This window comes from Ranitomeya variabilis, chromosome 2, assembly GCF_051348905.1.
Source record: "Ranitomeya variabilis isolate aRanVar5 chromosome 2, aRanVar5.hap1, whole genome shotgun sequence".
Classification (NCBI taxonomy): Eukaryota; Metazoa; Chordata; class Amphibia; order Anura; family Dendrobatidae; genus Ranitomeya; species Ranitomeya variabilis.
Window position 1 is genome coordinate 183,461,064 of NC_135233.1, and position 17,244 is coordinate 183,478,307.

Sequence of the window (17,244 nt, forward strand, 5' to 3'; positions counted from 1 at the left end):
ATCTTCTTGGCGCCGGGCGCCGCCTCCTCGCCGCTGGTTTGAAATGAGCCGGCGCCTGCGCGCTTTTCTCCTGCCTTGGGCAGGCACAGTGAGCGCTGCCTGTCCTCTGTCCTCATATGCAGTCCGGCTGACTGCGCCTATGCGGCCGCCCTCCCTGTGAATCCCAGCCCCGCAGTAACTTATGATTTATTCACATTGCGGGGCTGGGATTCACAGGCAGGGCGGCGGCACAGGCGCAGTCAGCTGGACTGCATATGAGGACAGAGGACGGGCAGCGCTCACTGCGCCTGCCCAAGGCTGGAGAAAAGAGCGCAGGCACCGGCTCATTTCAAAACAGCGGTGAGGAGGCGGCGCCCGGCGCCAAGAAGATTTGAGTGACGGCTGTGTGGCGTCTGCAGCAGGGGGGAAAGGCCTGCCTCTTTGACTGAAGAAAAGGTATTTAGGACAAATTACAAAACTGATTATTTCGGCAGCTACAGCACCCAGAACTAAAAGAGCCACCTTGTCAGAATGCAGCATTACTACTGCACAAGGTGGCTCTTTTAGTTAAAAAACCCTGGGGGGGGGTGACAGGTTCCCTTTAACATGCAAACCACCCTTGGGGTTAAAGGGGTTAAATACATGTACAGTAAGCTGCACACACACTGTACAAAAGGTACCGTTACACTAAACGACTTACCAACGATCACGACCAGCGATACGACCTGGCCGTGATCGTTGGTAAGTCGGTGTGTGGTCGCTGGGCAGCTGTCACACAGACAGCTCTCTCCAGCGACCAACGATCAGGGGAACGACTTCGGCATCGTTGAAACTGTCTTCAACGATGCCGAAGTCCCCCTGCAGCACCCGGGTAACCAGGGTAAACATCGGGTTACTAAGTGCACGGCCGCGCTTAGTAACCCAATATTTACCCTGGTTACCATTGTAAAAGTTAAAAAAAAAACAGTACATACTCACATTCTGATGTCTGTCACGTCCCCCGGCGTCCACAGGGTTAAAACTGCTTTCGGCAGGAGCACTGGTAATGCACGCCCTGCTGCTGAGAGCTTCCCTGCACTGAATGTGTCAGCGCCGGCCGTAAAGCAGAGCACAGCGGTGACGTCACCGCTGTGCTCTGCTTTACGGCCGGCACTGACACAGTCAACCCTGTGGACGCCGGGGGACGTGACAGACATCAGAATGTGAGTATGTACTGTTTTTTTTTTTTTTACTTTTACAATGGTAACCAGGGTAAATATCGGGTTACTAAGCGCGGCCCTGCACTTAGTAACCCGATGTTTACAAGTGAACACATCGCTGGATCAGCGTCACACACACCGATCCAGCGATTACAGCGGGTGATCAGCGACCAAAAAAAGGTCCTGATCATTCCCCAACGACCAACGATCTCCCAGCAGGGGCCTGATCATTGGTCGCTGTCACACATAACGAGATCGTTAGCGGGATCGTTGCTTACGTCACCAAAAGCGTGACGTTGCAACGATATCGTTAACGATATCGTTATGTGTGACTCAGCCTTAAGTGTATTTGTCACTGCCATCTATATATCCACCTATTCTATATGTATTTACTGTATATAATCCATCTCTTCTATCCTGTTCGGCTCCTGCTGTGATTTTACACTAGGCGACTGCTGAATTGCCGGCTTTTCTTCTATATACATAATAAATTATATATATATACACAGACACACACACGTGTGTCACTGACATCTATATATTCTATCTGTTCTATTCTAACCTGCCACTGTGATTTTGTTGCATGCGGTGCATGAATTGCCGGCTTTTCAAAGGACATCGGTGCGTTAAAAAAAAAAAAATTGGACAGCACTCGCATGGTCCGAGATCTGTGCGATTTTGTTCTCACACTCATAGCCTTGCATTGGCGAGTCTCTGTGACAATCGATTTTACGCTCACGCTGAATATGCCCAAGAAAACAAACGCTGATGAGAGCTGCTCCATAGATTAACACTGGGCGGAGTGCTCGGCGATGTTTTCACACTCGCACGTATTCTACGGTAGTGTCCCTCCGGGAACACGAGCGCCGACGCCGCTGGAGCAGCGAGGGCACGGGAGGGGCGCAGAGGCTTTATTATGGCAGCAGGGCACAGGAGGGGAGCAGAGGCTTTATTATGGCAGCAGGGCACGGGAGGGGAGCAGGGGCTTTATTATGGCAGCAGGGCACAGGAGGGGAGCAGAGGCTTTATTATGGCAGCAGGGCACAGGAGGGGAGCAGAGGCTTTATTATGGCAGCAGGGCACGGGAGGGGCGCAGAGGCTTTATTATGGCAGCAGGGCACAGGAGGGGAGCAGAGGCTTTATTATGGCAGCAGGGCACAGGAGGGGAGCAGAGGCTTTATTATGGCAGCAGGGCACGGGAGGGGCGCAGAGGCTTTATTATGGCAGCAGGGCACAGGAGGGGAGCAGAGGCTTTATTATGGCAGCAGGGCACGGGAGGGGAGCAGGGGCTTTATTATGGCAGCAGGGCACGGGAGGGGAGCAGGGGCTTTATTATGGCAGCAGGGCACGGGAGGGGAGCAGAGGCTTTATTATGGCAGCAGGGCACGGGAGGGGAGCAGAGGCTTTATTATGGCAGCAGGGCACGGGAGGGGAGCAGAGGCTTTATTATGGCAGCAGGGCACGGGAGGGGAGCAGAGACTTTATTATGGCAGCAGGGCACGGGAGGGGAGCAGAGGCTTTATTATGGCAGCAGGGCACGGGAGGGGCGCAGAGGCTTTATTATGGCAGCAGGGCACAGGAGGGGAGCAGAGGCTTTATTATGGCAGCAGGGCACGGGAGGGGAGCAGGGGCTTTATTATGGCAGCAGGGCACGGGAGGGGAGCTGGGGCTTTATTATGGCAGCAGGGCTCGGGAGGGGAGCAGAGGCTTTATTATGGCAGCAGGGCACGGGAGGGGAGCAGGGGCTTTATTATGGCAGCAGGGCACGGGAGGGGAGCAGAGACTTTATTATGGCAGCAGGGCACAGGAGGGGAGCAGGGGCTTTATTATGGCAGCAGGGCACGGGAGGGGAGCAGAGACTTTATTATGGCAGCAGGGCACGGGAGGGGAGCAGGGGCTTTATTATGGCAGCAGGGCACGGGAGGGGAGCAGAGGCTTTATTATGGCAGCAGGGCACGGGAGGGGAGCAGGGCTTTATTATGGCAGCAGGGCACGGGAGGGGAGCAGAGGCTTTATTATGGCAGCAGGGCACGGGAGGGGAGCAGGGGCTTTATTATGGCAGCAGGGCACGGGAGGGGAGCAGAGGCTTTATTATGGCAGCAGGACACGGGAGGGGAGCAGGGCTTTATTATGGCAGCAGGGCACGGGAGGGGAGCAGAGGCTTTATTATGGCAGCAGGGCACGGGAGGGGAGCAGAGGCTTTATTATGGCAGCAGGGCACGGGAGGGGAGCAGAGGCTTTATTATGGCAGCAGGGCACGGGAGGGGCGCAGAGGCTTTATTATGGCAGCAGGGCACGGGAGGGGCGCAGAGGCTTTATTATGGCAGCAGGGCACGGGAGGGGAGCAGGGGCTTTATTATGGCAGCAGGACACGGGAGGGGAGCAGAGGCTTTATTATGGCAGCAGGGCACGGGAGGGGAGCAGAGGCTTTATTATGGCAGCAGGGCACGGGAGGGGAGCAGAGACTTTATTATGGCAGCAGGGCACGGGAGGGGAGCAGAGGCTTTATTATGGCAGCAGGGCACGGGAGGGGCGCAGAGGCTTTATTATGGCAGCAGGGCACAGGAGGGGAGCAGAGGCTTTATTATGGCAGCAGGGCACGGGAGGGGAGCAGGGGCTTTATTATGGCAGCAGGGCACGGGAGGGGAGCAGAGGCTTTATTATGGCAGCAGGGCACGGGAGGGGAGCAGGGCTTTATTATGGCAGCAGGGCACGGGAGGGGAGCAGAGGCTTTATTATGGCAGCAGGGCACGGGAGGGGAGCAGAGGCTTTATTATGGCAGCAGGGCACGGGAGGGGAGCAGGGGCTTTATTATGGCAGCAGGGCTCGGGAGGGGAGCAGAGGCTTTATTATGGCAGCAGGGCACGGGAGGGGCGCAGAGGCTTTATTATGGCAGCAGGGCACGGGAGGGGAGCAGAGGCTTTATTATGGCAGCAGGACACAGGAGGGGAGCAGAGGCTTTATTATGGCAGCAGGGCACAGGAGGGGAGCAGGGGCTTTATTATGGCAGCAGGGCACGGGAGGGGAGCAGAGACTTTATTATGGCAGCAGGGCACGGGAGGGGAGCAGGGGCTTTATTATGGCAGCAGGGCACGGGAGGGGAGCAGAGGCTTTATTATGGCAGCAGGGCACGGGAGGGGAGCAGGGCTTTATTATGGCAGCAGGGCACGGGAGGGGAGCAGAGGCTTTATTATGGCAGCAGGGCACGGTAGGGGAGCAGGGGCTTTATTATGGCAGCAGGGCTCGGGAGGGGAGCAGAGGCTTTATTATGGCAGCAGGGCACGGGAGGGGAGCAGGGCTTTATTATGGCAGCAGGGCACGGGAGGGGAGCAGAGGCTTTATTATGGCAGCAGGGCACGGGAGGGGAGCAGAGGCTTTATTATGGCAGCAGGGCACGGGAGGGGAGCAGAGGCTTTATTATGGCAGCAGGGCACGGGAGGGGCGCAGAGGCTTTATTATGGCAGCAGGGCACGGGAGGGGCGCAGAGGCTTTATTATGGCAGCAGGGCACGGGAGGGGAGCAGGGGCTTTATTATGGCAGCAGGGCACGGGAGGGGAGCAGAGGCTTTATTATGGCAGCAGGGCACGGGAGGGGAGCAGAGGCTTTATTATGGCAGCAGGGCACGGGAGGGGAGCAGAGGCTTTATTATGGCAGCAGGGCACGGGAGGGGAGCAGAGACTTTATTATGGCAGCAGGGCACGGGAGGGGAGCAGAGGCTTTATTATGGCAGCAGGGCACGGGAGGGGCGCAGAGGCTTTATTATGGCAGCAGGGCACAGGAGGGGAGCAGTGGCTTTATTATGGCAGCAGGGCACGGGAGGGGAGCAGGGGCTTTATTATGGCAGCAGGGCACGGGAGGGGAGCAGGGGCTTTATTATGGCAGCAGGGCTCGGGAGGGGAGCAGAGGCTTTATTATGGCAGCAGGGCACGGGAGGGGAGCAGGGGCTTTATTATGGCAGCAGGGCACGGGAGGGGAGCAGAGACTTTATTATGGCAGCAGGGCACGGGAGGGGAGCAGGGGCTTTATTATGGCAGCAGGGCACGGGAGGGGAGCAGAGACTTTATTATGGCAGCAGGGCACGGGAGGGGAGCAGGGGCTTTATTATGGCAGCAGGGCACGGGAGGGGAGCAGGGCTTTATTATGGCAGCAGGGCACGGGAGGGGAGCAGAGGCTTTATTATGGCAGCAGGGCACGGGAGGGGAGCAGGGCTTTATTATGGCAGCAGGGCACGGGAGGGGAGCAGAGGCTTTATTATGGCAGCAGGGCACGGGAGGGGAGCAGGGCTTTATTATGGCAGCAGGGCACGGGAGGGGAGCAGAGGCTTTATTATGGCAGCAGGGCACGGGAGGGGAGCAGAGGCTTTATTATGGCAGCAGGGCACGGGAGGGGAGCAGAGGCTTTATTATGGCAGCAGGGCACAGGAGGGGAGCAGAGGCTTTATTATGGCAGCAGGGCACGGGAGGGGAGCAGAGACTTTATTATGGCAGCAGGGCACGGGAGGGGAGCAGAGGCTTTATTATGGCAGCAGGGCACGGGAGGGGCGCAGAGGCTTTATTATGGCAGCAGGGCACAGGAGGGGAGCAGTGGCTTTATTATGGCAGCAGGGCACGGGAGGGGAGCAGGGGCTTTATTATGGCAGCAGGGCACGGGAGGGGAGCAGGGGCTTTATTATGGCAGCAGGGCTCGGGAGGGGAGCAGAGGCTTTATTATGGCAGCAGGGCACGGGAGGGGAGCAGGGGCTTTATTATGGCAGCAGGGCACGGGAGGGGAGCAGAGACTTTATTATGGCAGCAGGGCACGGGAGGGGAGCAGGGGCTTTATTATGGCAGCAGGGCACGGGAGGGGAGCAGAGACTTTATTATGGCAGCAGGGCACGGGAGGGGAGCAGGGGCTTTATTATGGCAGCAGGGCACGGGAGGGGAGCAGGGCTTTATTATGGCAGCAGGGCACGGGAGGGGAGCAGAGGCTTTATTATGGCAGCAGGGCACGGGAGGGGAGCAGGGCTTTATTATGGCAGCAGGGCACGGGAGGGGAGCAGAGGCTTTATTATGGCAGCAGGGCACGGGAGGGGAGCAGGGCTTTATTATGGCAGCAGGGCACGGGAGGGGAGCAGAGGCTTTATTATGGCAGCAGGGCACGGGAGGGGAGCAGGGCTTTATTATGGCAGCAGGGCACGGGAGGGGAGCAGAGGCTTTATTATGGCAGCAGGGCACGGGAGGGGAGCAGGGGCTTTATTATGGCAGCAGGGCACGGGAGGGGAGCAGAGACTTTATTATGGCAGCAGGGCACGGGAGGGGAGCAGGGGCTTTATTATGGCAGCAGGGCACGGGAGGGGAGCAGGGCTTTATTATGGCAGCAGGGCACGGGAGGGGAGCAGAGGCTTTATTATGGCAGCAGGGCACGGGAGGGGAGCAGGGCTTTATTATGGCAGCAGGGCACGGGAGGGGAGCAGAGGCTTTATTATGGCAGCAGGGCACGGGAGGGGAGCAGGGCTTTATTATGGCAGCAGGGCACGGGAGGGGAGCAGAGGCTTTATTATGGCAGCAGGGCACGGGAGGGGAGCAGAGGCTTTATTATGGCAGCAGGGCACGGGAGGGGAGCAGAGGCTTTATTATGGCAGCAGGGCACAGGAGGGGAGCAGAGGCTTTATTATGGCAGCAGGGCTCGGGAGGGGAGCAGAGGCTTTATTATGGCAGCAGGGCACGGGAGGGGAGCAGGGCTTTATTATGGCAGCAGGGCACGGGAGGGGAGCAGAGGCTTTATTATGGCAGCAGGGCACGGGAGGGGAGCAGGGCTTTATTATGGCAGCAGGGCTCGGGAGGGGAGCAGAGGCTTTATTATGGCAGCAGGGCACGGGAGGGGAGCAGAGGCTTTATTATGGCAGCAGGGCACGGGAGGGGAGCAGGGGCTTTATTATGGCAGCAGGGCACGGGAGGGGAGCAGAGGCTTTATTATGGCAGCAGGGCACGGGAGGGGAGCAGAGGCTTTATTATGGCAGCAGGGCACGGGAGGGGAGCAGAGGCTTTATTATGGCAGCAGGGCACAGGAGGGGAGCAGAGGCTTTATTATGGCAGCAGGGCTCGGGAGGGGAGCAGAGGCTTTATTATGGCAGCAGGGCACGGGAGGGGAGCAGGGCTTTATTATGGCAGCAGGGCACGGGAGGGGAGCAGAGGCTTTATTATGGCAGCAGGGCACGGGAGGGGAGCAGGGCTTTATTATGGCAGCAGGGCACGGGAGGGGAGCAGAGGCTTTATTATGGCAGCAGGGCACGGGAGGGGAGCAGAGGCTTTATTATGGCAGCAGGGCACGGGAGGGGAGCAGGGGCTTTATTATGGCAGCAGGGCTCGGGAGGGGAGCAGAGGCTTTATTATGGCAGCAGGGCACGGGAGGGGAGCAGAGGCTTTATTATGGCAGCAGGGCACGGGAGGGGAGCAGGGGCTTTATTATGGCAGCAGGGCACGGGAGGGGAGCAGGGGCTTTATTATGGCAGCAGGGCACGGGAGGGGAGCAGAGGCTTTATTATGGCAGCAGGGCACGGGAGGGGAGCAGAGGCTTTATTATGGCAGCAGGGCACGGGAGGGGAGCAGAGGCTTTATTATGGCAGCAGGGCACGGTGACAGGCGCTCTCCTAGTTGGGGACAACTCCTTGACTACAGAAAGCTCCGCTCTATTCATGCACACTGTAGAATTACCCTGGAGGTGCTACCTGCGCAGGTGCAAGGAGTCGAGCATGCGCGGTCTCCGTCACTGGGTCTTCTGGCACACAGAGGAGTGTGCAGATGTAGCAGTGCCATGCATGCTCCACTGTGAATGCTGAGGAGGAACCGGAATGGCACCGTCCGCATGACTATTCACAAGTAATTATACACAGCACATACACGACTCCCAACTTCACTTTCAGCACTATTGATTATATATATATATATATATAATGTGTGACTGAGCGCTGGTGAACATGTACATGGCCAATAAAGCAGCTATAGCGGAGTGACCGACGCAGCAGCGCAGACACCCACCTCACCGCCGAATACTTTCTATATGGCAGGCGCCTGGCTGTGCTGCTCTTCCTGCACATGCGCTCTAGTTTCTCTCTCTGAAGAGCCCAGGCAGTTTAGTTTCTCTCTCCCATGTGTCACGTGCCCGCCCTCTTCCTGCGCCAGCGCAATAGGCTCCCGCGCTTCGTGTGTTATGTCCCGGGCCGCACGCTTTCTGCGCATACGCGGTAGCTACCTCTCCGTGCTTTGTGGGAATCAGGTTACGCATGATGTGGGGGCCGTTCTTCTCCTCGTGATAGAACACTGTGCAATAAACAGATTGCCTGCATTGTCTTTTGTAGCAGCTGTGCTTGACATCACTTTGTCTTAGGCCGGTTTCACACGTTAATTTCCAGTACCGGAAAAAACAGTACCGGAGATATCAGTGTCCATGTGTGTACTACGTGTGGCACCCGTGTGCTGCATCAGTACCACACGGACAGCCGCCGGGGAAGAAGTGTAAGGCTAAGTGCACACGTTGCAGAATTGCCGTGGAAATTTCCGCGGCAATTCTGCAGCTCCTTCCACAGGTATATCGCATGCGGAATTGGCATGCATATTCCCGCTCAAAACTAGCGTTTTGCAAGCATAATTAGCTTGCAGAATGCTAGCATTTTCCAAGCGATCTGTAGCATCGCTTGGAAAACTGACAGGTTGGTCACACTTGTCAAACATAGTGCTTGACAAGTGTGACCAACTTTTTACTATTGATGCAGCCTATGCAGCATCAATAGTAAAAAGATAGAATGTTAAAAATAATTTAAAAAATCGTTATTCTCACCTTCCGCAGACAGCCGATCTCCTCAGCGGCTTCCGTTCCTATAGCTGCTGTGTGTGAAGGACCTTCCGCGACGTCATCGCAGGTCCTTCACACACAGCATCTATAGGAACGGAAGCGGCCGCGTGCACCGCTGAGAGGCGGGAAGACTGCGGGGGCCATCGAAGGCGAGTATATCACTATTTTTTATTTTAATTCTTTTTTTTTTTACCAATTATATGGTGCCCAGTCTCCTCTCCTCCACCCTGGGTACCAACCGCACATGATCTGGTTACTTCCCGCATGGTGGGCATAGCCCCAGGCGGGAAGTAAGCGGATCAATGCATTCCTAGGTGTGCGGAATCCCCGCGATTCCACAAATTTAATGAACATGCTGCGTTTTTTTCTGGAATGCGATTCCGCTCAGGAAAACAACGCAGCATGTGCACAAAAATGCAGATTGCATTCTATTAAATAGGATGCTTAATGTGAGCGTTTTTTTCACGGTTTTATAGCGAAAAACCGCAAAAAAAACGTGAAAAATCTGCTACGTGTGCACACAGCCTTGTATACAGTAAGCGCTGTTCCCCGGCGGCTGGTGCTGAAGCCAGCTCTCATCATTCTCCACTGCTCTGCCAGCGAGCAGTGGAGAATGATGAGAGTTATATTAACCCCTTCATGACCTTGGGATTTTCCGTGTTCGATTTTCGCGCCCCTCCTTCCCAGAGCCATAACTTTTTTATTTCTCCGTCCATATGGCCATGTGAGGGCTTATTTTTTGCGGGATGATTTGTACTTTTGAACGACATCATTGGTTTTAGCATGTCGTGTACTAGAAAACGGGAAAAAAGTTCTAAGTGCGGCGAAATTGCAAAAAAAGTGCAGTCCCACGCTTGTTTTTTGTTTGGCTTTTTTGCTAGGTTCACTAAATGCTAAAACTGACCTGCCATTATGATTCTCCAGGTCAGTACGAGTTCATATGTGAAACAACACCGTGAGCACAGCTACGAAGTGGTGCTATAGTTAGGCTCCCACGCCATATACTTAATCAACATAAAACTTAGCACTCAACTTAGGATGCTGGAACAGAAGAATTTATTTTGCAGTATACTCAAAACGTTTCGGTTCAACATGTACCTTCTTCAGTCACTACAAAATGTAAAAAGTGCAAATAAATACAAAAAAACAAAATAACCAAAGTATGTACAAAAAGGAGAAACAATCGGTCAAATACAATGTAATTATATATGATACTCAGCGGAAGTGAATCTGGCAGAGAATATAAGCCAAAATCCGAGCACAATCAAATATAGGTGTAAGGAAGAGAGGAAGTGCAGGACAAACGTTAGATACGTGTCCATGTAGTATAAGGTAACTAGAGAACATAATATATTAGTATGCAAACACAACAAGCATTAAGCATGTAAAGAGAGCACCTAATCAATATGACTAATAACCAAAATGACAACAAAGGAGAGAGCACGTTAAATAAATGCTGATATTTCGTATTCCCTATTCAGGCCCCTTGGACTCATGGTGTGAAGAGTGTGAATCCAGAAGGCCTCACGTTTTCTCAAAGTATGAACCCTGTCACCACCCCTGCGTGGGGGTGGCACGTGTTCAATAATTTGGTATCTCAGCTGGGAGATATTATGTCCCTTGGTGATAAAATGATGCGGGATAGGGAGAAGAAGATTCTTACATCTGATGGTACTTTTATGTTTGGAAATTCTGTCTCTAATAGGTTGAGACGTCTCCCCCACGTACAGCAGGACACATGGGCACTTGATAAGATAGACGACAAAAGACGAGTCGCAAGTAAAGAAACCTTGTACTTTGAACTCTTTGCCCGATAGGGGATGTATAAATTTCTCCCCTTTGAGAACATTGTTACACTGGGCACAGTGTAAGCACGGGAAGGTCCCTACTTTGGGTCTGTGTAGAACACTCTGTTTCTCACGGGGAAGTTTAGGGCCAATGTCGGCCTTTACAAGGTTGTCTTTAATATTGCGTGGTCGCTTGAAACATGGGAGGAAGGGTTGTCCGAACTCCGAGACGTCCGGATGAGCAGTAGACAAAAGAGACCAATTTTTACGGATAGCCTTGTGGATGATGTACGCGAAAGGATGGAATGTATGTACAAATGGTATACGCTTGGCGTTATTGCATTGGGCTCTATTAGAGGGCACCCTAGCCTTCAACAGGGTGGAAGGATAACCCCTTGTAAGAAATTTGTCTGTCATTTCCACTAGGCGTAGGTCCCGAGTGGCAGGGTCAGATACAATGCGCTGTACTCGATGAAATTGAGACTTGGGGATAGATTTTTTTGTGGCGGGAGGATGTAAACTCTGGAAGTGAAGAAAACTATTACGGTCAGTCTGTTTGATATAGAGATCCGTGGTAAGGGTGCCATCGGAATCTTTAATGACCAAGGTGTCTAGGAAGTTGACCCGTTGTTCGTCATGTCCCATGGTGAAGGAAATGCCTGGCCAGGAGAGATTAAGGAAGTCCAGAAAAAGCAAGAGGGACTCTAATGTGCCCCCCCAGATGCAAAAGACATCATCTATATAGCGTTTCCACACAATTACGTGGTTACGAAAAAGGTCATTGTCATATATGATAGTTGCTTCGAAGTCTGCCATATAGGCGTTAGCATAGGGGGGCGCCACATTAGAGCCCATTGCGGTCCCGAGTATCTGTAGGAAATAATCATCTTGGAAACGGAAGTAGTTAGAGGTAAGTACCAGTGTGAGGAGGTCAACACACAATGCTTTTACCTCCATTTCACCCACTTACTACCATTATTTTAAATTCCTACAGCACTTCTGTCTGCATACCTCTGCTGTGGTGTAAGTAGCATATCCAGGCTCGGACTGGCCCACCGGAGAACCGGAGGATTCTCCAGTGGGCCCAGGCACTGACACCTGCTGGCATACTGGCCAGCAGCTGCCTAGGGCCCCCACTGCTCCAGGGGCCCCTTGCCAGTGGCTATAGGGCCCCTGAGTCAAGGGGGCCCACCCTGTGCCAGTAGCAGCAGCTGGAGACAGGATCCTGTCCCCGCTGCTAAAGCCAAATGAATATTCACACTTCCCCACGCCCCTATGGGCGTGGAGAGGCGTGCATACCATTTCTCTTTAATAGCGGGCAGCGTTAGCCGCAGGGTGCAGCTAACACATCCGCATGTAAAGCCGCACCACACACACGCACTCACAAAGTACCGCACACCCACACACACACACACACAGCACCGCACCGCACACACACATGCAGGCACACAGACTCACAGAGCAGCTCACCTCCCGGCGTCCTGCTTCCTGTCTGAGACAGCCCAGCTGGATGACGTCATCATCCAGCATGCTGCTGTCTCAGTCAGAAAGCTTCCAGGAATCCAGCGAGGAAGAGGCTGATGGGGTGAGCGGCTGCTGCAGGGAGGTGAGCTGTGCTGTGTGCCTGCGTGTGTGTGTGCATATGTGTATGTGTGTGAGAGTGTGTGTGTGAGAGTGTGTGTGTGATGAGCTGCTGCTGCGGGGAGGTGAGCTGTGCTGCGTGTGTGTGTGTGAGAGAGTGTGTGTGTGTGAGAGAGTGTGTAAGTGAGAGTGTGTGTGTGATGAGCTGCTGATGCGGGGAGGTGAGCAGTGCTGCGTGCCTGTGTGTGTGTGTGAGTGTGTGTGTGTGTGTGTGTGAGAGAGAGTATGTGAGAGTGTGTGTGTGTGATGAGCTGCTGCTGCGGGGAGGTGAGCTGTGCTGCGTGTGTGTGAGTGTGTGTGTGTGAGAGTGTGTGTGAGAGTATGTGTGAGAGTGAGTGAGAGTGTGCGTGTGTGTGTGTGTGTGATGAGCTGCTGCTGCGGGGAGGTGAGCTGTGCTGCGTGTGTGTGAGTGTGTGTGAGAGAGTATGTGAGTGTGAGAGTGTGAGTGAGAGTGTGTGTGTGAGAGAGTGAGTGAGAGTGTGTGTGAGTGAGACTGTGTGTGTGTGTGATGAGCTGCTGTGGGGAGGTGAGCTGTGCTGCGTGTGTGTGTGTGTGTGTAAGAGTGAGTGTGTGTGTGAGAGAGTGCGTGTGTGTGAGTGAGAGTGTGTGTGTGATGAGCTGCTGCTGTGGTGAGCTGTGTGTGTGTGGTGAAGGACAATGATATTGGTGGGGGGAGACATTGATGGAGGTGATGGGCAATGATGGTGGTGGGGGGAGACAATGATGGAGGTGATGGGCAATGATGGTGGGAAAGAAGACAATGATGGAGGTGATGGACAATGATGGTGGTGGTGGGGAGGCAATGATGGAGGTGAGGGGAGGCAATGATTGAAGTGATGGGCAATGATGGGGGAGACAATGATGGAGGCAATAGGCAATCATGATGAGGGAAGGAATGATGGAGGTGATGGGCAATGAGGGTGAGGGGAGGCAATGATGGTGGGGGAGGCAATGATGGAGGTGATAGGTAATGATGGTATGGAAGGCAATGATGGAGGTGATAGGCAATGATGGTGGGGAGGCAATGATGGATGTGATGGGCAATGATGGTGGGGGAGGCAATGATGGAGGTGATGGGCAATGGTGGTGGTGGGAGGCAATGATGGAGGTGATGGGCAATGATGGTGGTGGGGGAGGCAATGATGGAGGTGATGGGCAATGATGGAGGTGGTGGGCAATGATGGTGGTGGGGGAGGCAGTGATGGGCAATGGTGGTGGGGGGAGGCAATGATGGAGGTGATGGGCAATGATGGTGGTGGGGGGAGGCAATGATGAAGGTGATGGAGGTGATGAATTGGACAATAATGGTGGGGGAGGAGGCAATGATGCAGGTGGTGGAATGGGCAGCGATGGAGGTGGTGGGGGTGGAGGCAATGATGGAGGTAGTGATGAGGAAAATGATGGGGTGGAGAGGGGCTGCATTATACTTTATGAGGAGGCCACATTATATTCTGTGGGGGGACTGCATTATATTATGGGGGGCTACATCATACTATGTGAGGGGGCTACAGTATACTCTTTGGGGGGCTGCATTATATTCTGTGGTGGGGCTGCATTCTCTCAGTTGACTACATTATATTCTGTGGTGGCTGCATTATACTATATGAGGGGGGCTGCATTATACCCTATGAGGGTGCTACATTATACTATATGGTGGGGACTGCGTTATACCTGAGGGGGTTGCATTATATTTTGTGGGGTGCTGCATTATGTTCTATGAGAGGGGACTGCGTTATATTTTATGAGGGGGCTAAATTATGTTCTGTGAGGGGGCTAAATTATATTCTGTGAAGGGGCTACCCCAACACTTGCTACATAATTAAGACGTGAACTACCTTACATTATACCCTGATATTAGCGTGTTTTACCGTACAATTGGTGGTCTTGTATCTATTTCTATGTAGCTACATAGTGGGCCCCAAGAGTGATTTTCTCTGGTGGGCCCAAGGTGCTCCAGTCCGACGCTGAGCATATCCATCTATATTTCTCCCTCAGTAGTCCTTTGTTTAACCCTCTGGTTACCCCGTTACTTTCCACAGCCCCCAACATAGAATTTGTGTGGCCCACTGACTTCCGGCCCCATTCATCACATGTATTCCGTATACGGTATGTTCTCTAGTTACCTTATACCACATGGACACGTATCTAAAGTTTGTCCTGCACTTCCTCTCTTCCTTACACCTATATTTGATTGTGCTCGGATTTTGGCTTATATTCTCTGCCAGATTCACTTCCGCTGAGTATCATGTATGATTACATTGTATTTGACCGATTGTTTCTCCTTTTTGTACATACTTTGGTTATTTTGTTTTTTTGTATTTATTTGCACTTTTTACATTTTGTAGTAACTGAAGAAGGTTCATGTTGAACCGAAACGTTTTGAGTATACTGCAAAATAAATTCTTCTGTTCCAGCATCCTAAGTTGAGTGCTAAGTTTTATGTTGATTAAGTACGAGTTCATAGACACCTAACATGACCAGGTTATTTTTTATCTAAGTGGTGAAAAAAAAATCCAAACTTTGCTAAAAAAATAAAATAAAATAATTGCGCCATTTTCCGATACTCGTAGCGTCTCCATTTTTCATGATCTGGGGTCGGTTGAGGGCTTATTTTTTGCGTGCCGAGCTGGCGTTTTTAATGATACCATTTTGGTGCAGATACGTTCTTTTGATCGCCCGTTATTGCATTTTAATGCAATGTCGCGGCAACCAAAAAAACGTAATTCTGGCGTTTCAAATTTTTTCTCACTACTCCGTTTAGCGATCAGGTTAATGCTTTTTTTGATTGATAGATTGGGCGATTCTGAACGCGGCGATACCAAATGTGTGTGGGTTTGATTTTTTTTGATTGATTTATTTTGAATGGGGCGAAAGGGGGGTGATTTAAACTTTTATATTTTTTTTATTTTTTTCACATTTTCTTTAACTTTTTTTTTTACTTTTGCCATGCTTCAATAGCCTCCATGGGAGGCTAGAAGCAGGCACAACGCGATCGGCTCTGCTACATAGCAGCGATCATAAGATCGCTGCTATGCAGCAGAAATGCAGGTGTGCTGTGAGCGCCAACCACAGGGTGGCGCTCACAGCTACCGGCTATCAGTAACCATAGAGGTCTCAAGGACCTCTATGGTTACAATGCAGAAGCATCGCTGACCCCCGATCATGTGACGGGGGTCGGCGATGCGCTCATTTCCGGCCGCATGGCCGGAAGCGCCGGTTAAATGCCGCTGTCTGCATTTGACAGCGGCATTTAACTAATTAATAGCGGCGGGTGAATCTCGATTTCACCCGCCGCTATTGCGGGCACATGTCAGCTGTTCAAAACAGCTGACATGTCCCGGCTTTGATGCGGGCTCACCGCCGGAGCCCGCATCAAAGCGGGGCTTCTGACCTCGGACGTACTATCCCGTCTGAGGTCAGAAAGGGGTTAATATAGTGAAATCCCTTACGGAATTTCGAACGGGGAGTGTGCTGTTCCGTGTAAGTTATGCTCTTCAGTTTCTATGTATTGTATTTTTCATGCTAAGTATGTTCTTACATTTCTGCTCTGCTGCCACCTAGTGGCCTTTTTCCGTATGGCAGCTTGTTATTAATTCTTGTGGGAAAGTCTTCCACTTCTGGTTCAAGGGTCAAGTCTTCTTCTTCCTGCTGGCAGACATTTCATTTTCAGTTTACTTGCTGTTGTGAGAGGACACGCTTAAACCGGGCTTAGGAAGGCATCAGTCTTTCGATCTCTTGCTGCTCACTCGCTGTCACAAATACACTTGCTGTACTTGGCTCAACTCTGGAGATGTTACTGTATACCTTTCTAAGCTTTATGTCCAGATTTCCAAATAAACAAGTCTGGATTGCACAATCCCAGCTGTGCATCATCTCTCCGGACGCTGAACAGCATTGGTCCTGTCTGCCCTACATTGAGGAAAACTGAAGGTACGAATCTCTCACAACCCTTATTAGTCAACCACACCTCCATTCACCTTATGTGGGGACAGAACAATAAACATCCTCCCGGGATCCCTGACATATTGTTGGCAGCACGGTGTGAACCATGACATATTTGGTGGCAGAGCGGTGGGATAATAGAGCATTAGTGATCTGGTTTGAGCAATCATTCCTCTCGCTAAAAACTTGCACAATTCTTGAGAGGACTCTGCGCAAAAAAAGTTTGGGAGAACAAGCTCAGTGTTTACTAGTCCCAGAGACGATTCCGTGTTTACTTGCGATTACCCCCTCCCTTTCTCTTTGTTTTTCTATCTTCTATCTTTTATTTGGCAACCATGGTTTTGCTGGGAGAAACCTTTTATAAGAAGCAGTCCAAGGACACTGTGTATGTCACAGCAGATTGACTTTGCGGGCAAAAACAAAGACCAACTGATCGCGGATCTGGTGCAATGGGAAGCTGCTCCAGACCGCTCTCAGACCCCAGTGGCCACAGAAGCTAGCACAAGCGAAAATGGTGCTGCAGCAAAGGTCCAACCACTGAACGCTGGCCCTACTTGCAACCAGGGCAGATTGGACCCCAACCTGCAGGCGGCCTTAGAACAACTCCCCGCTGAAGACCGTGATAGACGTCTGCAGCTGATACAGCAATACCACGAGAGAGTCGAGCAGAGGCAGAAAGAGCTGAGCGGGAGGTGGAGAGAGCCGAGTGGCAAGTGGTACAGGTGCACCAGCTGGAGTTAGCCCGGCTCCAAGTGCCAGGGTCGTCCCAGTCCAGCGGCGAGCCCAACAGCGCTCAGACCCCTAAACCCCGACCAGAGCACTTTCCTGTGATGGAAAAGGATGGGGACTTGGACACTTTTCTGCGG

At 52.6% G+C, this 17,244-nt stretch overlaps 1 protein-coding gene across 4 annotated transcripts in view; it reads right to left on the minus strand.

The window, feature by feature from the left end:
• The window catches only part of ERMARD (ER membrane associated RNA degradation), a 372,196-nt gene extending 363,855 nt beyond the window's left edge, over positions 1 to 8,341 (minus strand). For 2 of the 4 annotated variants that reach the window (XM_077283272.1, XM_077283273.1), the window contains exon 1: positions 8,195 to 8,341. The gene's annotated coding sequence lies outside the window, so the exon portion shown is untranslated. The remainder of the gene's footprint in view (positions 1 to 8,194) is intronic. The other 2 variants (XM_077283274.1, XM_077283275.1) reach the window with 1 other exon arrangement.
• Between the last annotated feature and the right edge of the window lie 8,903 nt (positions 8,342 to 17,244).